This window comes from Pseudorca crassidens, chromosome 15 (assembly GCF_039906515.1).
Source record: "Pseudorca crassidens isolate mPseCra1 chromosome 15, mPseCra1.hap1, whole genome shotgun sequence".
NCBI lineage: Eukaryota > Metazoa > Chordata > Mammalia > Artiodactyla > Delphinidae > Pseudorca > Pseudorca crassidens.
The window spans coordinates 44,427,364-44,453,084 of NC_090310.1; the positions used below are offsets into that span (position 1 = coordinate 44,427,364).

The 25,721-nt window shown below is 44.5% G+C and overlaps 1 protein-coding gene across 6 annotated transcripts in view; it reads left to right on the forward strand.

The window, feature by feature from the left end:
• The window catches only part of SYNDIG1 (synapse differentiation inducing 1), a 118,134-nt gene that overhangs the window by 27,726 nt on the left and 64,687 nt on the right, over window positions 1-25,721 (forward strand). The window contains exon 2 of one of the 6 annotated variants that reach the window (XM_067707404.1): window positions 15,420-15,467. The exons of the other annotated variants lie outside the window; for them this stretch is intronic. The gene's annotated coding sequence lies outside the window, so the exon portion shown is untranslated. The remainder of the gene's footprint in view (window positions 1-15,419; window positions 15,468-25,721) is intronic. 6 annotated transcript variants of the gene reach the window in all.

Sequence of the window (25,721 nt, forward strand, 5' to 3'; positions counted from 1 at the left end):
CCCCAGGGGAGGGGGCCACGGAGCCCAGAGGAAGCCCCTCGCTGCACCTGCTCAGCACACACGACAGGTGTCAGCGAGGTGGCAGGTCCCTCCTCTGACTTCTGGGGACCCCTCTGCCGGAGAAAAGAAAGTGAGCCCCCGGCGGGTGTGAGCAGGGCACCCACAGCAAGGCCAGCCTTCTCCACCAGGAGGGAAGCAGCCTGCGCTGGCCTCCTGCAGGCCGTCTGTCTCCTCCCGGTCTAGGACGCACTGTGGATGGTTTGCCCAGAACTCGTGGATCCCAAGCAAGCAGCTCAGCGCCAAGAAGGGCGGGGCTTAGGCAGGAGGTGCTATGTTCCCGCAAATCCGGGAAGCCCTAATCAGGAAGGTCAGCCAGCTGTGATCTCTCGTAAGAGCCGCGGCCCAAAGGGGCCGCTCAGGCATAACTAGAGAGAAGGGTCTGGGTCTCCCTGAGGCACGTGTGGGCCTAAAAGCAAAGGCCAGTAAAGAAGTAAAGAAACCTGCCTGAGAAGAGGAGGGGATAAAACAGACTAGGGAGGTGAGAAGGAGGTTAAGAGGTGACCCAGTGGTTAACAGTGGGGAAGTGGAAAGTTAAAATTAGGAATGATATTTAACTGTCAGATAACTTAACTCTCCAAGGAAGAAAAAAGTCAACGAGATGAAAAAGATTGAAGATAAATGTTAAAACAAACAAAAACCATAGAGGCAACAAAATTAAGAGGAAAGCCTAGAAGTTAAAGATTGAAATTTAAAATAAAAACAAAAACCAAATGAGCACACAAATGTTAAAACAAGACTAGGAATTGGAAGCTAAATAGATACAGTTCTTCAAAATGATTAAAAAAAACAAAAGACATGATTGTTCCAGCTCCCAGCCCCACCTACCCACAGGCACGCTCTGGCATACTTGTGAGAATTGAAGGGAAAAGGAAATAAATAGAGGTAGAAGTAAGGAGCCTAAAGATTAACTTAAAGAGTATTGCCACCAGGCCAATAAGAAATAAAAACACAATTGCAGGGATGCCAAGTCCCACAACAGAATGCATTCATTGTGACTTAAGAAAGTAACACGGCGTAAAAAGACCATAAATAAAATGTATGAAGGATTCCAAAGGCTTGCGGTGTAAATCTCTCTCCGGAGTATCACTTTACTGTATGATGTCCCTGGGTCCCTGTAATTTTTGCAGAAACCCCTGGCACAGATGCCAGTTGCTCAGAATTTATGACCAGCTGGGCTGCAGACATGTTTTATTCAGCCCCAGAGGGGTTCAGCGATTCAGTGCCCACGTGCATACACACACACACACACACACACACACACACACACACCTTCAATTAGTTGTCATTTTAAAATAAATCTGGGTCTCTGGTTTCTTGTGAACTGTTTATTCTTTTTTTCTCCCTCAACTTATTTAAAGGTATACTTTTTATTCATATTGCTAGGTATGACTCTTAAAATTTTAATGTGCATTCCTTAATGTACAAACTAGAGTTAGTGCTGTCATCGTCCTTCTCCTCAGTGATATAAAGATCTTAGAATCCTCCTCATGCCTTGCATGATTGTTCAGGATTTCTGTTCCCTCTCACTTTGTGACACCAGAATTCATCATTATTGCTGCATGGCTGCTGTCATCTTCTGTAGCCAATGCTTATTAATGATTGATCACATTTCTCCCTTCCTTACGTCTTCACCTCATTTCTGCATTCTGCAGTCAATTTCCTTTGGTCTGGAGAACATGCTTCAGTAGCCTTTTCAGTGAAGGTCTGTTGGTGGTTTATTCTGTCTTTGGCCAAATGCATTTTGTTCTCGTTTGTGAAGAATAGTTTAGTTACTGAATTCTAGGTCCAGAGTGTTTTCGCACTTTCTCTGAGGTCTTTTTGATTTTTTTACGGTTTCTATAGCTGTTGTTGAGAAATCTACTCTTGGTTTGCCTTTTTCCTAGAGACAATCTATATATTTTCCTCTTGTCAGGATCATATTTTTTGTAGTTTTACTCTAAGATGTATAGGTGTGGAATTACCTGCATTATGTGCTTCTGAATCTGCAAATTTACATCTTTCACTAGTTCTGATAAAATCTCAAATCTCTTTAAACGTTGCTTCTTTCCTTCTCAATGTTCTCTGGAATCCCAGTCTCTTCCTGTAGTATTTCTATCAGTTGATTAAGGGACCTTCTCATTTTATCTTCCTGCCTTCTCATCTGTGTTTCATATTTCTCACTGTATGCTGACTACAGGCAGTAACAGCACTGCCATATTACTGTTCCTTAATTCCCTCATCAGATACGTCCAGTGTGCTCATTAACTCCTCCGTCGTGTTTTAAATTCAATACATATTTTTACTTTAGGAAATTCTAATTTGCCTAGACTCTTTTGATAGCGTGCTTTTCTCTATGTGGTTTAGTGCCTCCTTGCACGCCTTGAACATCGTAAAGCGACTTACCGTATCACCTCTTTCTTACTGTCCTTTATCCAAAGTTCTTGGGAGGCAGCTCCATCCGCTGACACAGGCACATGGTGGGTTGTTTCTTGGTAAATTTTAAATGTTTATACTGTGATCCATCTCACTGGAACTCTGAAAATTCTGGCTGAGGATTTACTGAGGGGAAGGTGCGTCTGGCAGGTGCCCAGGGGGTCCCTGACTTGAGACCATTTTTTAATGTGAGTTTCTCAGCTTGAGGGGTTTCCTGACCACGTGCATAATAACGTTTCAGACCTCAGTTCTGCATGATGTGCAGTTTCCAGCAGAGAACGTGCCACAGTCTCAGGCCCACACTGTGCTGATGGGCAGTGATTCTAGGCAGTGCTTTCACTGCACGTGTCATCCTTCGAGGATCCCCTCTTTATGTGGGGCCTCAGTCCCTACTCCTCCCGGAGGGACCACTACAACCCAAGCCCAGAGAGACTGGCCTCTCCCGAGAGAGGCAGCAGCAGCAGACTCTGTATTTCACATCTGTCTTTAACATTTCTGCCCCTGAATATTTCCCTTGCTCTCTCGTGCGCTCAGCTCTGCCTTTTGAAGCATCTGCTGCTATGCAACGTGGTCAGATGCTTTGTTGCAGGAGGTTACACATCGTGTGCACAGTCTGCCTCAATGGAGAAAGCAGATTTCTCCAGAGAAATGAGATGATCTGGTGACACCAGGACTGAAATAGGCTAGAAACATGGGTGGGGCAAGTGCTCTGCGGTCAGCCTCTAATCTGTCACTTGGAATATTATCCTGGTCCCTGTGCTGGTGTTTGTGATCCAGCCTCATTCGGTGCCTATATTTTCTAACTTTAAGGCTCACTGTGTCGAAGCCCGCCAGCTAAGACCAGCAGGAGCACAGCCTGGAATCAAATGAAATTGGCCGTATTCAGCCGCTGCCACAAGTCAAGGGGGGCTGCGTAGACTCTCGAGAGCATCCTCAGAGGAGGAGGGTCCTGAGGACTGGAGCTGGTGCTCAGTGATTCTCAGGAACAATTGGGGAGGGGGCAGTGATGGGGGTGACACTGCAGAGAAGCCTAGACAGTAACCTGTATCCAAGCAGCGGGGCTGGGACGGCCGTTGGTGAGAGAGGGCATCACTCAGAAGCAAAGGCTGAGGCAGGTTTGTGGCTGCAGTGGATTTTTTGTGCAGAAACAAGAATTTTTAATAGGAGTTCTCTGTGTCCTGGTGGAAACACTGTATCACCAGCAAGGCTGATTTTTCCCTTACCTCACGTCTTGGGACTTAACTAACCTTTCAGGGAAATGTTTTCGTCAAAGAGAAACCCCTTGTTCTGAAGGAAAGCTCGGCTCTTCTGAAGCTCCTGTAGGAGGAGCAGCTGCCCCCTGGCCCTGCCTGCGTCCCAGCCTCTGGTTCCTGCCGCGTCCTGTGTGTGACGGCCTGAGCATCCCCGAACTCTGCGTCTTCACTCATAAAGCCCCGTCCACTGCACGTTGAGGAATTCACCTGAGAAGTAGCGGTTCCCATCTGCTGCAAGGTAACAAAATTGATGAAGCAGCCGGTGACCTGCGATGAGGTCCCCACCCCGGCCCCCTAAGGCCTTTGCCCTCTGTCGTTGGTCCAGGCAGGCCCAGCAGGCTCCCTTACTCCAGTTGTGTTTGCTAGGTGTGTGGAAGCCGCCAGACTGGCAGAGGGACTGAAAATACGCAGCGGGGAATAAGTCTGAGATGTCGCCCACGCCTGGGTGAAAGGTGACTTGCTCTGTCTAAGGCAGACTCTGGTGCATGCATTTCGGCTACTGATGTCGCACGTTTCTCAGGCCAAGCTGGCCCTGGGCTTCTCACACGAAGGTCCGGAAAGCAGCCTGAGCGTTTATTGTGTTAATTAATTAGAAGGTGGGCCGTGGACCCAGTGTGAGATTGTGCTTTCATTTCTGAATCCTTGTAATAAAGAAAGTGTGTTTCTGGGTTAAAGAAGCCCTTCGTTATGGGGAAAATGTGAGGGAATGTCATTTTTCGTTTTTATGCTTTTAGTGTATTTCAGCAAATCTGAGGGTTAGTAATACCCCATTGCATGGGAAAGAGCAAACCCCTCTCGCAGTCTGTTCTTGTGGGTCCCTGAGATCTCACGCTGCCCCCTAAGCGTCTTTCTATAGACGGTTTATGATGTGAATGAGGACCTGGCCGTGTTCTCCTTCTGGATTCATTTCTGTGAATTTGGGATGGTAAGAAGCATGTCATTCTTACAGCTTTCTTTTTACTCTTTTCCATGAAATGGATCCTAGCAACAGCCAATCCACAGGCCGCTTCTGTGTGTGTCTCCTCTGGGATGTGGAGGGGCTGCTCTGTGGCTCCTTTGATCCTTTGGTAATTTTATTCCTCATGAAACTCTGGTCTGCTGGGTGCACCGTCAAGTTCTCTCTCCCTCTGTCTCTCCCCTGCGCAGTCACGTGTGTGTGTGTGCACGCACACACACGCACACACATCCCTACCACCCCACAAAGCACAGGATGTAACTACTGCAGGTTAAGCCTATTCAGTAAGCAGCCCACCCGAAAGGATTTTCTGAGTAGATGTTGCAGTCTGAGGTTCTCTTTAATATTGTATTTCTCCAGTTCTAATACGCACTGTCTTCACACTTCAACGTTTCTGAAATTTTGAAATAGGGACGCATCTTACTATCAATGGCTACTGAGACTTGTTGAAATATGACAAGGGTTTTCCCTGAGTGTATCTTTATGTATGTGAGCAAATTTAAGTGAATATTAACTGCACAAAACAATAACAAAGTATTATAGCGTTTAAATATATATACTTAATATAATTATATATTTTTAAAATAATATTTTGTATATATTATATATATATGATTTTAAAGAAGGGCAATAATAGTACTGAATTGGGGGACTGTAATCTGAATTAACATGTTCTAAGGTTCTTGTATTTTCCAGAAAGTGGTAAAAGGACTAATTTATATTAAACTCAAATAACTTCAAATTTACTGTACCTTATTGGCTTGGACGCCAAAGTCGTTGCTTCCTTTTTTGAAGAAAGTCATTTTTTTTAATGTGGTTCAATGCACATTACATAAGATTTACCATTTTGACCATTTTTAGATATGCAGTTCAGTAATATTAAGTATATTCACATTGTTGTGCAATCATCACCCCCACCCATCTCCAGAACTTTTTCGTCATCCCGAATTGAACCTTATATCCATTAAATAATAATTCCCCTTCCCCATCCCCCAGTCCCTGGTAACCACCACCCTGCTTTCTATCTCTATGAATTTGACCAGGAGGTACCTCCTAGAAGTGGAATCATACAGTATTTGTCCTTTTGTATCTGGCTTATTTCACTTAGCGTCAAGTTTCCTCCGTGTTGTAGCACATGTCAGAATTTCCTTCCTTTTTAAGGCTGAATAATATTCCATTGTATGGATGTATCACATTTTGCTTATCCTTCATCTGTTGATGGGCACGTGGGTTGCTTCCACCTTGTGCCTGTCGTGATTAATGCTCTTACGAACACAGTGTACAAATATCTCCTGGAGACCCTGCTCTCAGTTCTTTTGGGTAAATACCCACAGGTGGAATTGCTGGATCATATGCTAGTTCTCTGTTTAATTTCTGAGGAACCACCAAACTGTTTTCCATGGTGGCTGTACCATTTTACACTCCTACCAGCAATGCACAAGGGTTCCAATTGCTCCACAATAAGTGACTTAAAAAATATTTTGGTGGTTATTTTAGCAAGGATAACAAAGGCACAGTAAAATAATAAGTAGTAGACAAAATTAGCAGTGAAAATTCCAGACCTCTCACCTTGAGTCCTAACACATCAGTCATACCCCCATCTTGCTCCTCAGAGGCCACCTGTCCCTCTCGATAGCCATCACGACACCTGTACTGCTGGGTGCATCTGGTTTTTTCTTGCTCTGTTGGCTTTAGATTCTGTCCAGTGGACTCCCTGCTTCGACAGGGGAGAATTTTGCTTACTGAAGGCTAGAATGAAGATCACTAATATTGCTGCCCATCTCCTTCCACCTCCCCCAACCTTTCTGGTGTGTAATTTTGAATTCTTCTGTCTGTTACTATTGTATCTGTAAATGGACGTGATTAAACCCCCATCTCCCATCTTCCTACCAGGCAGGAGGAGGCCGTGGGCGGCATGCTTGCCCACTCTTCTTCCCTCATACCATGTGCCTTCCTGTGAGCTCGGCTGTTTCCTGAATTAACTCTGGGGTGAGTGTGTCTCGCTTAGTGGCTGTGAGTCAGATCCTGAAATCAGGCTTCCTGGCTGTGACTCTGGCTCTGCTTGCAGGTGAGGGCAGGGTACTCAGCCTCTTGGTCCTTAGTTTCCCCATTGATGGAATGAGGATAACGGTAATACCTACCTCAAGGGGTTATTTTGAAAATTAAACAGGATAATCCTTATAAAGGTTTTAGCACAGTGCCTGGCATGTAGGAAATGCCCAGCACTTCTTGGCCAAAATGATGATGATGACAACTTGGTCAGGACTGGTAACCTTTAAAATCTGTTTTTTAATTATGTAGATTCCAAATGTTAAATTATTAAAGTTATCATCATGATTCGATAAATATTACTGACTGTAAACTCAAGTTGTAGTGATAAAATACTATTTCCTCTGTACTAGTTGCCAGTATCAGACGTCCTGTACCAGAAGAAGAAATAGTCTTAGTGTCCAGGTCAAACGGGTTCTGCCCTTTTATGTTCCAAAGCTGCCCAAAATAGTGAGAAATTTTGTTTTCTTTGTATTTAGACACATGGAACTCTTGTACAGTTTTTCTGGTTGTGTGTTTCTCCTGCAGTTTCTAAATAACCTTCTTTTAACATTGAGGGAAGAACCCTGTCCCTTCATCCAGCATCACTGGTGTCTTCTAGCACCGTGTTTTTTCTGTGTTTCCTGTTGTTGAGGAAACAACACAACAAACATAATTTGCCTTTGTGAAGCCCACAGATGTTTGTTATAAATTAAACAGATTGCTGCAAGAAAGCTGCTATACAGGGATTTCTTTTTATTCATTTCTGGATATTCACTGTTTCTTTTATCCCTGATTACCCACTTCTTTGGTTTTCACAGTCACTTTTTTTTCTGGAGTAAATGTGTGAGCAACTTATTTAGAGAGGGCGTGTGCGAGGTAAATATTCTGAGTGCTGAAAATATTTACCATTGTTGTTCGGTTTCCTTTTTGTTTTTGCTCACACTCGAATGATTGCTTGCTGGGGTGCATAACTTAAAGTTTTTCTCCCGACTTTGAGGGCACGACCCCACTGTCATTCCAGCCTGTGTTGTTCTAATGGGAAGTCAGGTGTCAGCCTGTGTGCCCGTCCCCTCAGCCACCACCCGTGTCCCCTCGGATTCCAAACTTCGGCCACCTCGTCCCTTCCTTCTTTCAGCTCTACTGTGGCTTTTCAAAATTCTTTAAGTATTTGTTACTACTTTCTTTTCTAGCAAGACCTTTCTTATTCTTTTTTCTTTAATAGATCTTTATTGGAGTATAACTGCTTCACAATACTGTGTTAGTTTCTGTTGCACAACAAAGCAAATCAGCGATATGTATACACATGTCCCCATATCCCCTCCCTCTTGAGCCTCCCTCCCACACTCCCTATCCCACCCCTCTAGGTCATTGCAAAGCACTGAGCCAATCTCCCTGTGCTATGCTGCTGCTTCCCACCAGCCAACTATTTTACATTTGATAGTGTATATATATCGATGCTACTCTCACTTCGTGCCAGCTTCGCCTTCCCACTCCATATCCTCAAGTCCATTCTGTATGTCTACCTCTAAAGAGTAGAATAAATTCCTGCCCTACAACTAGGTTCATCAGTACCATTTCTTTTTTAGATTCCATTTACATTCATTAGCATATATTTGTGGTATTTGTTTTTCTCCTTCTGACTTACTTCATTCTGTGTGACAGACTCTAGGTCCATCCACCTCACTACAAATAACTCAGTTTCGTTTCTTTTTATGGCTGAGTAATATTCCATTGTATATATGTGCCACATCTTCTTTATCCATTCATCTGTTGATGGACTTTTAGGTTGCTTCCATGTCCTGGCTATTGCAAATAGAGCTGCAATGAACATTGTGGTACATGACTCTTTTTGAATTATGGTTTTCTCAGGGTATATGCCCAGTAGTGGGATTGCTAAGTCATATGGTAGTTCTATTTTTAGTATTTTAAGGAACCTCCATACTGTTTTCCGTAATGGTTGTATCCATTTACATTCCCACCAACAGTGCAGGAGGGTTCCCTTTTCACCACACCCTTTCCCAGCATTTATTGTTTCTAGATTTTTTGATAATGGCCATTCTGACCAGCATGAGGTGACACCTCATTGTAGTTTTGATTGCATTTCTCTAATAATTAGTGATGTTGAGCATCTTTTCATGTGCCTCTTGGCCATCTGTATGTCTTCCTTCGTGAAATGTCTATTTAGGTCTTCTGCCCATTTTTTAACTGGGTTGTTTGTTTTCTTGATATTAAGCTCCACGAGCTGTTTGTATACTTTGGAGATTAACCCTTTGTCTGTTGTTTCATTTGCAAATATTTTCTCCCATCCTGAGGGTTGTCTTTTCATCTTGTTTATGGTTTCCTTTGCTGTGCAAAAGCGTTTAAGTTTAATTAAGTCCCATTTTTTAATTTTTGGTTTCATTTCTGTTATTCTAGGAAGTGGGTCAAAAAAGATCTTGCTCTGGTTTATGTCAAAGAGTGTTTTTCCTCTAATAGTTTTATAGTGTCTGGTCTTACATTTAAGTCTTTAACCCATTTGGAGTTTATTTTTGTGTATGGTGTTAGAGAATGTTCTAATTTCATTCTTTTACATGTAGCTGTCCAGTTTTCCCAGCACCACTTATTGAAGAGGTTGTCTTTTCTCCATTGTATATCCTCACCTCCTGTGTCATAAATTAGGTGCCCATATGTGCATGGGTTTATCTCTGGGCATTCTATCCTGTACCATTGATCTATATTTCTGTTTTTGCACCAGTAATACTGTATTAATTACTGTAGCTTTGTGGTATACTGTGAAGTCGGGGAGCCTGATTCCTCCAACTCCGTTTTTCTTTCTCAAGATTGCTTTGGCTATTCAGGGTCTTTTGTGTTTCCATCAAATTGTAAAATTTTTTGTCCTAATTCTGTGAAGAATGCCATTGGTAGTTTGATAGGGATTGCATTGAATCTGTAGATTGCTTTGGGTAGTAGAGTCATTCTCACAATATTGATTCTTCCAATCCAAGAACATGGTATATTTCTCCATCTGTTTATGTCATCTTTGATTTCTTTCATCAGTGTTTTACAGTTTTCTGAGTACAACTCTTTCGCCTCCTTAGTCAGCTTTATTCCTAGGTATTTTATTCTTTTTGTTGCAGTGGTAAATGGGAGTGTTTCCTTAATTTCTCTTTCTGATTTTTCATTGTTAGTGTATAGGAATGCCAGAGATTTCTGTGCATTAATTTTGTATCCTGAAAACTTACCAAATTCATTGATTCGTTCTAGTTTTCTGGTGGCATCTTTAGGATTTTCTATGTATAGTATCATGTCATTGGCAAACAGTGACAGTTTTACTTCTTCTTTTCCAATTTGTATTCATTTTATTTCTTTTTCTTCTCTGCTTGCTGTGGCTAGGACTTCCAAAATTGTGTTGAATAAGAGTGGCAAGAGTAGACATCCTTGTCTTGTTCCTGATCTTAGTGGAAATGCTTTCAGTTTTTCACCATTGAGTACAATGCTTGCTGTGGGTTTGTCATATATGACCTTTATTATGTTCAGGTAGGTTCCCTCTATGCCCATTTTCTGCAGAGTTTTTATCATAAATCGGTGTTGAATTTTGTCAAAAGCTTTTTCTGCATCTATTGAGATGATCATATGGTTTTTATTCCTTAATATGTTAATGTGGTGTATCACATTGATTGATTTGCATATATTGAAGAATTCTTGCATCCCTGGAATAAATCCCACTTGATCATGGTGTATGATCCTTTTAATGTGCCATTGGATTCTGTTTGCTAGTATTTTGTTCAGGATTTTTGCATCTATGTTCATCAGTGATATTGGTCTATAATTTTATTTTTTGTGATATCTTTTTCTGGTTTTGGTATCAGGGTGATGGTGGCTTCATAGAATGAATTTGGGAGTGTTTCTCTCTCTGCAACTTTTTGGAAGAGTTTGAGAAGGATCAGTGGTAGCTCTTCTTTAAATGTTTGATAGAATTCACCTGTGAAGCCATCTGGTCCTGAACTTTTGTTTGTTGGAAGATTTTTAATTACACTTTCAATTTCATTACTTGTGATAGGTCTGTTTATAGTTTCTAATTTTTCCTGGTTCAGTCTTGGAAAATTGTACCTTTCCAAGAATTTGTCCATTTCTTTGTGGTTGTCCATTTTATTGGCATATAGTTGTTTGTAGTAGTCTCTTATAATCGTTTGTATTTCTGCAGTGTCAGTTGTGATTTCTCCTTTTTCATTTCTAATTATATTGATTTGCATTTTCTCCCTTTTCTACTTGATGAGTCTGGCTAAGGGTTTATCAATTTTGTTTATCTTCTCAAAGAACCAACTTTTAGTTTTATTGATCTTTGCTATTGTTTTCTTCATTTCTATTTCATTTATTTCTGCTCTGATCTTTATGATTTCTTTGCTTCTGCTGACTTTGGGTTTTCTTTGTTCTTCTTTCTCTAGTTGCTTTAAGTGTAGGGTTAGATTGTTTGAGATTTTTCTTGTTTCTTGAGGTGAGATTGAATTGCTATAAACGTCCCTCTTAGAACTGCTTTTGCTGCATCCTATAGGTTTTGCGTCATTGTGTTTTTGTTGTCATTTGTTTCCGTGTGTTCTTTTATTTCTTCTCTGATTTCTTCAGTGATCTCTTGGTTATTTAATATCACACTCTTTAGCCTCCATGTATTTGTGCTTTTTACAGGTTTTTTTTTCCTGTAATTGATTTCCAATCTCATAACATTGTGGTCAGAAAAGATGCTTGAAACGATTTCAATTTTCTTAAACTTTCCGAGGCTTGATTTGTGACCCAAGATGTGATCTATCCTGGAGAATGTTCCATATGCACTTGAGAAGAATGTGTATTCTGCCACTTTTGGGTAGAATGTTCTATAAATATCAATTAGATCTATCTGGTCTGTTGTGTTGTTTAAAGCTTATGTTTCCTTATTTACTTTCTGTTTGGATAATCTGTCCATTGGTGTAAGTGGGATGTTAGAGTCCCCCACTATTATTGTTTTACTGTCAATTTCTCCTTTCATGGTTGTTAGCATTTGCCTTATGTATTGTGGTGCTCCTTTTTTGGGTGCATAAATATTTATAATTGTTATATCTCCTTCTTGGATTGACCCTTTGATCATTATGTAGTGTCCCTCATTATCTCTTGTAACAGTCTTTATTTTAAAGTCTATTTTATCTGATACGAGTATTGCTACTCCAGATTTCTTTTGATTTCCATTTGCATGGAATATCTTTTTCCATCTCTTCACTTTCAGTCTGTATGTGTCCCTAGGTCTGAAGTGGGTCTCTTGCAGACAGAATATATATGGATCTTGTTTTTGTATCCATTCAGCCAGTCTGTGTCTTGGTTGGAGCATTTAATCCATTTACATTCAAGGTTATTATCAATATGTATGTTCCTATTACCATTTTCTCAACAGTTTTATGTTTGTTTTTGTGGGTCCTTTTCTTCTCTTGTGTTTCCCGCTTAGAGAAGTTTCTTTAGCATTTGTTATAAAGCTGGTTTGGTGGTGCCGAATTCTCTTAGCTTTTGCTTGTCTGAAAAGCTGTTGACTTCTCCATCGAATCTGAATGAGATCCTTGCTGGGTAGAGTAATCTTGGTTGTAGGTTTTTCTCTTTCATCACTTTAAGTATATCCTGCCACTCTGGATACTTCTGGAAACTTCTGACCTTCAGAGTTTCCACTGAAAAATCAGCTGATAAGCTTATGGGGATCCCTTTGTATGTTATTTTTTGTTTTTCCCTTGCTGCTTTTAATATTTTTTCTTTGAATTTAATTTTTGTTAGTTTGATTAATATGTGTCTTGGTGTGTTTTTCCTAGGGTTTATCCTGTATGGGGCTCTCTGTGCTTCCTGGACTTGAATGACTATTTCCTTTCCCATGTTAGGGAAGTTTTCAACTATAACCTCTTCAAATATTTTCTTAGACCCTTTCTTTTTCTCTTCTTCTGGCACCCGTATAATTCGAATGTTGGTGCGTTTAGTGTTGTCCCAGAGGTCTCTGAGATTGTCTTCAATTCTTTTCATTCTTTTTTCTTTATTCTGCTCCTCGGCAGTTATTTCCACCGTTTTGTCTTCCAGCTCACTTATTCAATCTTCTGCCTCAGTTATTCTGTTATTGATTCCTTCTAATGTATTTTTATTTCAGTTATTGTGTTGTTCATCTCTGTTTGTTTGTTCTTTAGTTCTTCTAGATCTTTGTTAAACATTTCTTGTATTTTCTCAATCCATGCCTCCATTCTATTTCCAAGATTCTGGATCATCTTTACTATCATTACTCTGAATTCTTTTTCAGGTAGATTGCCTATTTCCTCTTCATTTATTTAGTCTTGTACATTTTTGCCTTGCTCCTTCATCTGTGACATATTTTTTTGCCATCTCTTTTTTTTTTTTTTTTTTTTTTTTAATTGGTGGGATTGTGTTTCTGTCTTACTGGTTGTTTGGTCTGAGGCTTCCAACATTGGAGTTTGTAGGCTACTGGGTAGAACTGCATCTTGGTGCTGAGATGAGGAACTCCGTGAGGCCTCACTCCAATGGATATTTCTTTGGGTCTGAGGTTCTCTGTTAGTCCAGTGGTTCCGACTCGGAGCTCCCACTGCAGGAGCTTTGGCCCAACCGCAGGCTCAAGAACCAAGAAACCACAAGCTGTGTGGGGCAGCAAAAAAAAAAAAAAAAAAAGAACAATAACAAAGTAAAAAATAAAATTAGACTAGGAGACTATAAGATATGTTAGAAAGAATGTAAAAATAAAAATATAGATGAGTAAACTGGAAGGTACATCAGTACCACAATAGTAAAAAAGAGGAGGAAGGAAAAGAAAAAAAAAGGAGGGGGAAGGCCTTGACTGTGGATGGCAGGGCCTAAGCAAGGGCAAGATTTGCACAGTGGGCAGGACCAATGCTCAGGACCCATAGCACTGGAAAAGCCCCTGGGGGCTGTAGGGGGTTGGACTTGGGCTCACGGAACAGAAGGGGCCCAGGCATGCCCTCCACCCCAGGTCTCAGAGGGCAGGGGACCTCACCTGGGAGCCCAGCAGGCTTCCTGGGCTTGAGTGGGTGGGGCAATCACCCTCCACTCCTCTCCCACTCCTCCCAGAGGGCCCCTCCCGCCTGCCTCTCCTGATCTCCCCAGTCTCTCTCCTATGCCCCCAGGACCTACACGGCCTGGATGGGGCTTTGGAGGTGGGGTACCAGCTTGGGAGCTCAGCAGGTTCCGACCCCAGTGGGCCAGGTGATCGCCCTCTGCTCCTCTCCAGCTTTTCCCAGAGAATCCCTCCTGCCTGCCTCTCCTGATCCTGTCTGGCCTCCACTTCTCCTCCCCACTCAGTCCCACTACGTCCTACCAGTTCACTTTGGGGTTCCTCCTGTCTCCTTGGGCGTCAGAGTCCCCCACCAGTGGCCAGTAGGCACCCTAGTTGTGGGAAGAGGCTAACTCCACGTCTTCCCACACCGCCATCTTGACTCTGCCTCTCTTATTCTTTCAGTAGTATTTTAATGAGATCTCCATCCAGGGTCAGAAGCCCGGCTTGGTCATGGGCACCCAGCCTCTCATCAGGGCCACCAGAGGGTTTTCCAAAGAACAGACTTTGTCTTTGCTGGTTCCCTGTGTTGTGCCTCTGCTTTCTATTTCACTATTTCTGCTCTTATCTTTATTACTACCTGTCACATGTATTCATTCCCTTTGTTATTATTTTGGCTAATTTATTATTTGGATGTTGACTCATTATGTTTCAGCCTTTATTTTCCTAATATATGCATTTAAGGCTATCCCTTTTCCTCTAAGTATCTCTTCATCTGCATCCCTAGGTTTTGATATGTAGTTTGTTTTATTTTTTTTTAATTTATTTATTATTTTTTTGGCGGGGGAGCTGTGTTGGGTCTTTGTTGCTGCGCATGGGCTTTCTCTAGTTGCAGTGAGCAGGGGCTACTCTTCATTGAGGTGCACAGGCTTCTCACTGTCGTGGCTTCTCTTGTTGCAGAGCACAGGCTCTAGGCCACGTGGGCTTCAGTAGTTGTGGCACGCGGGCTCAGTAGTTATGGCACGCAGGCTCTAGAGCACAGGCTCATTAGTTGTGGCACACGGGCTTAGTTGCTCCATGGCATGTGGGATATCCCACTTCCCAGGCCAGGGATCGAACCTGTGTCCCCTGCATTGGCAGGCAGATTCTTAACCACTGCTCCACCAGGGAATCCCCCATGTAGTTTGTTTTAATATGTAGTTTTTTCACTGTGATTCAGTTCTAAATAAATTTATATTTTGTTATGATTCTTCTTTGGTCCAATGTTTCTTAAGAAAGTATTTCTTTTTTCTTCACTGCCAAATGAGAGTGGTTTTTACTAAATGTATTGACTGCTATATCAACGGTGTTGTGGTTAGAGAACATGGTCTATAAGATACTGATTATGTGAAATGTGTTGGTACTTCATGGCTTAGTACTTGATCTACTTTTGAAAGGGAGGGAGGAATGGACGGAGGGAGGGAAGGAAGGAAAACTAAGGAGAAACAGAAAAAAAATACATGTGCCTAGAAGAATCTATTCTTTAATTTCTGGATGCAGAGTTTTATATATGCTCATTGCTTAAAATTGCTACCGTTGCTTTTTGAATATTCCATGTCTTTCTTATTTTTGGTCTATTTCTTAACATAATATAGAGAGTGTTTTGAAGTCTCTTGTTCTGGTGGTGAAGATATCCCATTATCCCTGTAATTCTACCAATTTCGCTTTGTAGATTATGATATGAATTGATTGTGTGCACAGAAGTTGATCATTGAGCCTGGTGAGTTGAACCTCTTACTATGTATTATCTATGTTGCTGTGTAGTGGCATTTCCTACTCCTTGGTGTCTACTTTGTTTTTGATTCACTAAACTGTGCCAGGTTTATTTTCTGCTTAGGATTTTTCTTGTATACATGTTTTTCATCCTTTTGCTTTCAGTACTTCCACGTCCTTATGCTTTAGGTGTGTCTCTTATAAATAACATATGTCTGGATACTGTTTTGTTTATTTATTTATTTTTAAAGAGACAATTTTACTTCTTTCTTTCCATTCTTTTTCTTTTTTTTGGTTACATTGGGTCTTCATTGCTGCACACAGGCTTTTTCTAGCAGTGGTGAGCAGGGGCCACTCTTGGTTGCAGTGTGTGGGCTTCTCATTGCAGTGGCTCCTCTTGCTGTGAAGCATGGGCTCTAGGCACGTGGGCTTCAGTAGTTGTGGCACGCAGATTCCGTAGTTGTGGCACAAAGACTTAGTTGCTCCATGGCATATGGGATCTTCCCAGACCAGGGCTCAAACCCATGTCCCCTGTATTGGGAGGCGGACTGCTAACCACTGTGCCACCAGGGAAGCCCTGGATACTGTTTTAAACCCTGAGTAAAAATCCATTTTAATTGGCATTTTCAACTAATTAATACCTATTGTGAATGCTGATATATTTTCACTAGTTACCTCAATTTTTTATTTTTATTTTTGTACTGCTTTTTTTTTCAGTCTTATTCACTTTTTCTCTCTCCTGATTTGAAATGTGTATACTATTTTTATTCATTTGGTAGTTATCCTTGAAATTTACCCAGGCGTATTTAACCTAAGTCTAAAACTGAATAATTTAAGACATTTGTGCAACATTGAAAGGTTCTTAGTATCACCCACTTCCTGATTTACATACTATTGTTTTCCAGTGTTTAAATTTTTTAGATGAACCTCACAGTTCAGGGGCGGGGGTCGTATATCCTCATTATTTGTTTGGATTCACGAATGTGATGTTGGTTTCTCTGTTCACCAGTCCTTGCCTCCCAAGCTACCTGCCAGCATCATTTCTCTTCCTCCTGAAGTGCATCGTATAGAATTCTTTTTGGCTTAAGTCTCTTCATTTCTCGATCTATCTTATCTCATGTTGTTCTTGAAAGATGATTTTACTGCATACAGTTAAAGTTGGCAGCTACTTCTGATACACTGAAGCTCTCAGCCCATCCCTGTTACCTGATGTCGGTTGTCATTCTGATGTTTGTTGCTGAGTAAATTATCTGCCCTTTTCCTGCAACTGCTTTTAAGGTCTCCTCGAAGTTCACATTTATCAGTTTGACTACAGCATGTACATGTGGCATTTCCTGTGCTTATCTGCCCTTTCTTCTCTCTTTCTGGAACTCCTACTAGAAGTGGTTGAACCTTCTTATTCTGCACTCCACACTCTTAACCAACATTTTCTATTTTCTATCTTTTCTTTTAATGATGTATTCTGGGTATTTTCTCAGATTCATCTTCTAGTTGTTTTTTTTTTTTTTAGCTGCATCTATTTTGCTATTTTAATTCTTCTGTTGTGTTTTTCTAACACATTAAATATTTTCACTTTTTAAAATTCAAGCTATTTTTATTTTTTCTGTTTATTTCTGATAGTCTCTTGTGACTTGCTCATCTTTAAATATTTCTATTTCTCTCATAAATATTTCACAAATTTTATAACTCTACATTTCTACAAATATTTCTGTAAATATTTTATAAACAATTGTTCTATCTTCCTACTATTCCAATATCTGAAGTCCTTGATTGTCCAAAGTGCTTTTTTTTTTCTATTGATTCTCACTCACAGGGACATACAGTCTTTGTGTATGGGGAACTTTAATTGTCAGCTCATTGCTTGATCTTATTATGTGCTTACATTTGGGGGGCTTTCCACCCTAGAGTTTTGATTCTATTTCTGCCTGTGGCCAGGGGTCATCACTTACTTGATGCTATGTCATAATCTACAGAACAGTGGGTCTCAAAGTGTGGTCCGTGGATCTGCATCCCCATCCCACTGAATGCATCCCCATCCCACTGGGAGTCTATGCTTGGACAAGGCCTCCAGGTGACTGTAGTGTGTGCTTACACTGACACCACTTCCATCAAGAGTCTTGGCCAAGAATAGGGGTCCGGGATCAACTTCATCATCTTGTTTCTCTACCAAGGCTGCATAACTCACTGTCATTGTTGCATTTGTCATCCTAAATCAGTACAACTCTGCCCATCCCAGTAGTTATTTAAGGAATGGCAGTGATTTTGGTGATTTTGCTTCACAACCAGCACGTCTCCAAATGTGTTCTAATCCTGGGTTTTATTTTGTAGTAAGAGAATCCCTTGGAGCCGCTCGTCAACTTTAATGCCAGAGCGGACAGTCTGTCCATTGAGGTTTTAATTTCAAAAAATGTCATTTTTTTTTTACTTTTAAAGTTCTAAGTCCTGCATTTTCAAACACAGTAAGCGTGTTCATTCTACACCTTGTACCCGATGTCAATACCTGCAGCCAGTGTGATCCTGGTCGTGCAGCGTTTGCTTTGCCCCTGCTGACTGGGGCTTATTTCCTCAAGTGCTTCATCCCAGACTCAGGTTCCAGAGCATGATCTGTGAACATGTTCTGAGACCCGTCTTTAGCACATTCTTCCAGAAGGGATTTTCATTTGCTTCTGCCAAGAATCGAGGAAGGCTGGGGGGGAAGTTCCCAGCCCGAGACACTCCAAGCTGAGTGTTCAAGGCACACGGAGGGTGAGGACTCAGGGTGTGAGGACTCGGGTGCGAGTGCAGGCTTGTGGCTGCAGGTTCACCCACAAGATCTCAGGGACAAGAATACTTCCTTACAAGGCTTCTCTCTCTCTCACTCACTGGTGCGGAAGAATATTCTTGCTTGATTCTGTGTCCTCATTCACAGCTTTTTCATGGGATTCTTTGACCACGTGGGTGGTCTCCACACCTCCAAACCATAGAGTGGTATGGGCGGTGGGGGTGGGGTGTCGTTGCTGTTGATGGTGATGGTAGTGGCAACATCACTTGTGCTGGTGGTAGTGGTGTTAGCAGTGGTGGTGGTGGCATGGGAGGGGTTATGGTCAGGAATCACTCAGCTTTCCCTGTGAAGAGCCAGATAGCAAATACTTTAGGCTTTGCAGACCATATGGCCTCTTATTAAATGTGCTCAACTCTTTTCTTTTAGTGCAGAACAGTCAGAGGCATATGTGAATGAATGGATGTGGATGGGGTTCAATAAAACTGTATTTATAGACACTGACTTTTGAATTTCTTAGTTTTCATGTATCATGGAATATAATTCTTATCTTCAATCATTTAAAAATGTAAAAATCTTTCTTAGCTTGTGGGCTGGATTTGTCCTGTGGGCTATAGTTTGCCATTTCCTGGTGGTGGTAGTGGTGGTAGTGATGTGATGATGAGGAATGTGATGATGAGGGTAGAGATGGTGATAATAGGAATGTTGGTGATGAAGGTGCTGGTGGTGATGGTGGAGATGGTGGAGATGGTGGTGATGGTGGAGATGGTGGAGATGGTGGAGATGGTGGTGATGGTGGAGATGGTGGTGATGGTGATGGTGGTGATGGTGGAGATGGTGGTGATGGTGGAGATGGTGGAGATGGTGGAGATGGTGGTGATGGTGGAGATGGTGGAGATGGTGGTGATGGTGGAGATGGTGGTGATGGTGATGGTGGAGATGGTGGAGATGGTGGTGATGGTGGTGATGGTGGAGATGGTGGAGATGGTGGTGATGGTGGAAATGGTGGTGATGGTGGAGATGGTGGAGATGGTGGAGATGGTGGAGATGGTGGTGATGGTGGAGATGGTGGTGATGGTGGAGATGGTGGTGATGGTGATGGTGATGGTGGTGGTGATGAAAACCTGGAGGTTGTGAAGATGGACATGGAGGTGCTATTGAGTGGAAGGCTCTTCTCAGGACATCTTTAAGACTGAGATGGAGACCCACAAAGCTATAGGAAGTTGACACAACTTTCACAGGCAGCAGAGGCCCTGATACGCAGCTTTTCTCACTTCCGATATCACAGCATTTCCTCTCCACATTCATGAATCAGACTCAGATCCCTGCGCTCCTCCCAGAGGTGCTGTGACAGAGACTGGCTCCTGGCAGGAGTCTGGATCGGCTGTGTGAGCAGGAAGTCCCAGGCCACCAGAAGTGATGAGTTGGAGCGATACAGCATTTTGCAATTGTTACATGCCATTTAAACGTTAAATAACAATAACTCATCTGGTTCTGAATGCTCCATTAACCATCTCCAGTGCCAAATCACAGGCTTCTCTGTGTGTTTGTGTTAAAGGCAAATTTTAATTGTTTTAATAAGGATTTGCAAGCAGATCTCTTCTCTCGACACTTGGGCATTGGTGGGAACACATCTATTATTTGCTTAGCAGGAGGGAAGTATTGCTGTTGACACAAAAGTCGTCTGACAGTGTTGGGGTTTAAGGAAGACCCCGCACCTGGTGCCCTCCTGACGTTTCCTGATTGAGCTGCATGAGGGCAGATTGTGTGAGGAACAATCCAGGCCTGTCACCTGTCCCAAATGTCACGCTAAACGAATCTGTTAATTAGTTTCATTCTCCCCGTCGGCTGCCTAGCTACTTTGCTCCATATTCTCTTTTGACTCAGAGATGCTGCTCTAAAGGTGGTTTTATGTGTGAAATGGGACTGTTGCTGCCCAAGATCTTTGGCACATAAGGGTCTTATTTAGCCACAGAAGCACGGACATCAGGTACTACTTTGTGAAATTCCTCCCGCTCAACACACACACACATAAACAAGCCCAGCAGTGCAGATCCTCATGTCTTCCTGTGGAGGTGGGGGTGGGATGAGTGAGGGGGTGGGGCAGGAGACAGATTTTTTTCAAAATTTAGAATTGTTCACAGGCTCAGAGAAAAGGACAACTCATAGAAAGAAGGCTTACTTCTTCATTTGTCTTTACTTCATTGCTCATACCTGTGTTTGGAAATTATTACACTTACAACACTGCTTCCCAAAACTTTCTTTTGATTATTTCCTAGTTATTTCCTCAGAGCAGAGCATCTATGAGACATTAGAAACAAGGTTGAGAAAAACACAACCTGGAATGTATAATCCCAGTTTCTACACAGAGAGGTCCATGTATAATTCTGCCGTGTTCATAATAGAGGATGCTGGTGGAGCATGTGTGTAGCGGAGCGAGATGCAGACGGAGCTCAGTATCGCTCAGACCCTGTTTCTGGTGAGGGAGACGGGGCTGAGGCTGCAGGCTGGGCTGCTTTGTTCTGAAGCACCTGCTGCATTTCTGCATCTGAAGCATGTTCTATTCTGAAGCGCCTGCTGCATTTCTGCATCTCTGACAGAAAGTCGGAGCTTTCTGTCCAGTGAGGAGACAGGCCCAGCCCATGGTGTTCCCTCCATCAGCAAGTTGCGTGGCCTGCCTGCCTGTGGGCTTTCTCTGGTCCAGCTGATGCAGGGGAGATCCCACCTCTGCTCACTCCACACCTGTGGCATCTGTCACTCTGTGTTCTGGCCTGTATGTGAAATGCCTTTACCATACTCCAGAGGCACAGGCTGAGGGTTTGTTTTGCTTTGTTCTGTTTTGAAGACAGTTTTATTCTATGTATTTGCCAGAAAAAGAAAGCTCAATTTTATCAACCGCTCAACAAGAGAGATGCAGTCATAATTAATCCAGTATTACATAGTATCTCAGTGAGAACCCCCCCCACCCCCGAACAAAATGCCATGCAGCCACACAACAGATGACCACTCGGCCATGGAAGGAAGGAAGCACTGACATGTACACACATGATACACCTTGAACACATGACACTCAGTGAGAGAAGCCTGTCAAGGAGACCACGTGTGTGATTCTTTTTATGTGAAACGTCCACAGTCATCAAATTGTAGACACAGGACTTCCCTGGTGGCGCAGTGGTTAAGAATCCGCCTGTCAATGCAGGGGACACGGGTTCAAGCCCTGGTCTGGGAAGATCCCACATACTGTGGAGCAACTAAGCCCATGCACCACAACTACTGAGCCTGCGCTCTAAAGCCCTCAAGCCACAACTACTGAGCTCATGTGCTACAGCTACTGAAGCCCGTGCGCCTAGAGCCCGTGCTCTGCAACAAAAGAAGCCACCGCAATGAGAAGCTCGAGCACCACAACGAAGAATAGCCCCTGCTCGCCGCAACTGGAGAAAGCCCGTGCGCAGCAACGAAGACCCAACACAGCCAAAAGTAAATTAAAAAGAAAAAGAAACCCGTAGACACAGCAGGCAGAGTGGTGGTTGCCAGGGGCCGGGAAAGGGGGCAGTGGCTGCTTGCTGTGTAGGAAGTGATGAAAATATTCTGGAATTAGATAGGCGTGAAGGTTGCACAACTCTGTGGGTATGCTGCAGCCCTTGGAATTGTACACTTTAAAAGTCAGGTGAATTTTTTGGTGTGTGAATTATATCTCAATAATGCTGTTATTTTTTTTTAATGAACGAAATTACTAATTAAAACAAGAGAGAGCAACAAAACTGGGATCTTCAAACACTACACGCCCCTCAGATGTGAGGGCTGACAATGGAGCCCACAGTCTCACGAGCTTCCCCAACTTTCTGGGTGACACGAGGGTGTTACTCCAGCTGAGCAAGGAGACAGTACACCTTGGAGTCAGACATACCTGGTTCAAATCTCACCTGTTCCTCTTCCTGGCTGGAGCATCTTTTCCGTTTGTATTTAGATCAGCAGCTGTGATGACTTTGGACCGTGTAGAATTTGAAAGCCACCACCTGAGACATGGCCCCAGGCTGAATCTTTGAGGCCGCTGGGGGCATTCATTTTCTTGGTGAAGAGTCGGTGAGTCGGGGTCTCACTCTGGGCCTCAGAGGTCAGGAAGCCTAGTCGTTTCCCAGCTCATTGTGAGAGAATCTTTTAGGGTCAGCTTAAATGATCGCGCCTTCTGAGACTGCCCTACAGAACCAATCACCAGTTTATCAGTTGGCAGTGAGCACGCCTCCTCCCCACAGGCCCCGGCAGCTTATGCATTTAGAGAGAGAATTAACTGACTCCCAGGCTGCTTTTGCTTTTCGCTTTAAAATGTGCTCATCCGAGCCAACGTGTTACCCTTCAACCTTGCTGGCTCTTTGGGGCGGCGTCTGTTTGGGACGGGAGGGAAACATGTCCCCTCTTCTCCAGGTCCTGACAAGGGGAGCGAGCTGAGGTCATTAGGTGACACGGAGATGAGGTCTGGGGACACACGAGGTATCTCGCTTGGTTTCTTGTCTGTGCAATAGCAGGGGAGGTACCTCACGGGCCTGGAGGACAAGAGCCTGGTGCATTGGGTTCCTTCCCCAAGAAGCAGGCCCAGGACAGGGATTCAGGGGAAACAGCAGTAGCGGAATAGGGAAGTGAGACGGGGTGCGACCGGCAGCAAAGCAGGCTCTGGGCACCAGGGTGCCGGCCTGTGGGATGGTGTGCAGGACCCTTCCATCCAGGGGCGGAGATGCTGGGCATTTGTCCATCTGTCATTGGCTGGAGCAACACCAGGGCCTTAACCCCTCTGACTTGGCCTGTGTGAGCCAAGACAGCGCCATTGGATGGTGGCAGCCAGGGCCTGGGGTGGGGTACCTGTCAGTCAGCCCACCCGGGAAATGAGAGTTCATCACCAACCCCAACTTTCCCAGATCCATCCCCCACCGTTTCCCACCTTGGCAAATAGCACCTCTGTCCACCAGGGCTTGGGGCAGGAGCGGGGAGTGGGGGGTGCTTCACCCTTACGTTCTCCATGCCCCCCTTTATGCATATTCAAGGAGACCCGGGCCTGCCGACCCTGCCCCCGACACCTCCTGGGGTGCACTTTGTTCATCTGCACCCTGTCCTGAGGTCCAGCTGCCTGGGCTGCGGCCGGGATCCCTGCCTCCAGCTTCTCAGATGCCCACCCAGGCCCCTCCTCTCCAGCCCGCCCCTCGCTGCACCCCAGGGCTGTCAGGACGCACTTCCCACACGCCCGTCTCCCCAGCCCTCTCTCCATCCAGCAGCTTGTTCCCTGCCTCCTTGTTCTCCCAGCCTGTCCCCTCAGCCTGGAACACGTCCCCTCGGCCTTGGCCCCCAACCCCGGCCCCAGCTTCACGTCTCCCCTAAGTGACATCTGCACAGGAGGCACTTTCTGAACCCCCAGACCCCAGGTGCTGTGTTCATTCCCTCCAGGCCAGCTTCGCCTGGTCTGGGGCCCCGGGCTTACTTCCATGCTTGTTCAAAGACCATCTTCCCGTGTGCTGTGTGCAGCGCCCAGACCAGATGGCCTTCCGGCCCCCCCGCCCAGCACACTGCCCACTCACCATCGGTGCCCACCAAGAGCCTCTCGGCGGATGCACGGAAGTGCCCCTGCGTGCTCGCCTCGCCAGGTACTAGGTGCTAGATTCCTGCCAACTTGCTTCTTCCCCTGGTTTGGGGGGCAGGAGTTCAAATTCCCTATTTTGAAACTTTTATAGGTGACGTTGCACTGGGGATTAAGGCCACCTCTGCTCAGGCCGCCGTCCACTCTGGACACTGGCTTTTGTCCCCTGGGAGCCTGACTCCCCACCCCCGGGGTAGTTTCCACTTGTACGGAGAGGGGATCGTCACTGGGGTTGGGGGGCGTTTGCTGGTCCAGGTTTAGAAAGCCTTCGACGGGCAGAGTCATAGGAAAACAGTGCTTCTATTATCTTTAGGCATTATTATCTTTAATTAAAATAGGAATGAGGTGGGAGTCATTGCCTGGATTAAGCTGGATCATAGGCATTTGCGGCTCTTTCCCACTGGCGTCTGTGCAGACACCTGGGTGGGAGCAGAATGGTAGGTCTTTATGCCAAAGGAAGTTCTAGGAAGTCGCTTGACGAACGTCCAACCCTCACACCAAAAGTACAGGAATATGCTTTCCCCTTATGACACAGAATTTCCAGCTGGAATGGCTTCTTCCTAAGTGAAAGTTACTTATAAATCAAGACAAGCCACTAGCATTCAGTAACTGGGTCTAAGGTCGGAGAGCTTTATGTTACCTGTCTTTCCATGTTACTAACCAAGCAAATAATTTCTCCTGATTGAGGAAGGATGATTTTTGTCTTCATCAGTGAGGTTCTTGTCACCGTATTTGAGCGTCCGGTTGTGGCCTATGTTGGCAAACAGCCTTGGTTACTCATCAAGCATTTGTGGGGACCATGAGTGACCCAGGCTTCGCCATCAGAATCGCAGATGGGTGGAGCTGGTCTCTAACGCAGAGGAGCTCCAGGCCTTGGAGGCAGGGTCCTGTCCGAAGTGCATCTCAGGGCAGCGTGGCTGGTGGTGTCAGAGGCCTGGCCAGACTCTGCTCCACAGGGGAAGTGACGTCCAAGCCAAGGCCGGTTGTGGAGTCAGGGCAGCTTTGGGGGATGGGGAGGGGTGGCGGTGGTGGGAGAGGTGGGCCCAGCATCCGCAGAGGCCAGTTCAGAGCGGACAGCTGGGTGTCTTGAGTCTCGGTGTATGGGGTTAGGGGGTGGGAGGTGAGCTTGGACGGGGCGGTCACAGCCGGGGGCCCAACCCCAGGCCTAGAATGTAGGAGTGGGCACAGGAGAGCCTCTCACGGGGGGACGGGCTCAGAAACCCCAGCATAATCCGGACCCTCCTCCCAGCAGCCCTGGGGAGGGATTTGCCGAGCAAATCTCATGGACTCAAGGAGCACTGTTCATAATTTTTGTACAAAAATGAGCGAACAGGAGTAAATTTGGGAGATTTTTCATAAAATCTCCATTTTCAGCATCTTTTAAAAAGTTAGACATGACAACATGGAAACTGGGTGAGGCACAGGCAAAGCAGGGGTAGGCTAGCAGCCGTGTACCCAGTCACTATGCGGGGCCCAGGCCTGCCCTTGAGACCCACTGCCCGACCGCCACCGAGGGGGTTTTCTGGTCACAGGATCCAAGGGGCGTCTCTGAGGAAAATCAATAGAATTGGTGACTGGACGGAACGGAGGGGGAGGAACAAAGGGCTTTTGAACTTGGGGGACCAAAGGGATGAGCTGTGTGGAAAGCGATTTTGAAACCAAGCTTAACGCAACAGAAGCACCAAGAGTCAAATGCGGAACAAAGCAAAAAACCAATCAACAATGGATGGCGGGCGGGGGGCTTCCCTGGTGGCGCAGTGGTTGAGAGTCCTCCTGCCGATGCAGGGGACACGGGTTCGTGCCCCGGTCCGGGAAGATCCCACATGCCGCGGAGCGGCTGGGCCCGTGAGCCATGGCCGCTGGGCCTGCGCGTCCAGAGC